The sequence below is a fragment of the Hypomesus transpacificus genome, unplaced genomic scaffold (genome assembly GCF_021917145.1).
Source record: "Hypomesus transpacificus isolate Combined female unplaced genomic scaffold, fHypTra1 scaffold_48, whole genome shotgun sequence".
In the NCBI taxonomy this organism is placed as follows: domain Eukaryota; kingdom Metazoa; phylum Chordata; class Actinopteri; order Osmeriformes; family Osmeridae; genus Hypomesus; species Hypomesus transpacificus.
This window is the reverse complement of record NW_025813996.1, coordinates 259142-259811: the sequence shown is the minus strand read 5'-3', so window position 1 is coordinate 259811 and position 670 is coordinate 259142.

Sequence of the window (670 nt, the reverse complement as noted above, 5' to 3'; positions counted from 1 at the left end):
TAGAAACAACCCATTTAGTTCACACTCCGTGGATCACGACATTTACATTTATTAGTGTGTTTGCTGCAAGCAAAAACTCTATTGTTATTCTGCATACTTATTATTGTGAGAATGCTGTTAAGCATTTTCACTATTGTTTTCCTGTTTCTCTTTATTGTTTTTGAATGTTTGAATGTTGAATGTTTTTTCAACTTCTCAGTTCTTCCGCCGTTTTTTGGCCTTTAAAGGAGACATGAAATGCTGTTTTTGGATGCTTTTATATAGGCCTTAGTGGTCCCTTAATACTGTATCTGAAGTATCTTTCCCGAAATTCAGCCTTGGTGCATAGTTACAGCTACTACGAGCAGTCCCTCAATGAGCTTTCCTCAAAACGCGCTGTTTCTGTGTCCGCCCGTCCGTCATCTGCCGCTTGTCCGGGGATCGGGTCGCGGGGGCAACGACCTAAGCAGGGAGGCCCAGACTTCCCTCCCCCCGGCCACTTCCACCAGCTCTTCCTGGGGGACCCCGAGGCGTTCCCAGGCCAGCCGAGAGACATAGTCCCTCCAGCGTGTCCTGGGTCTTCCCCGGGGCCTCTTCCCAGTGGGACGTGCTGTTTCTGTGTCTGTAGCTTTAAATGCTAATGAGGAGGAGAGGGGCGGCAACATGCGCTAATGTTTACAACGGATGTATC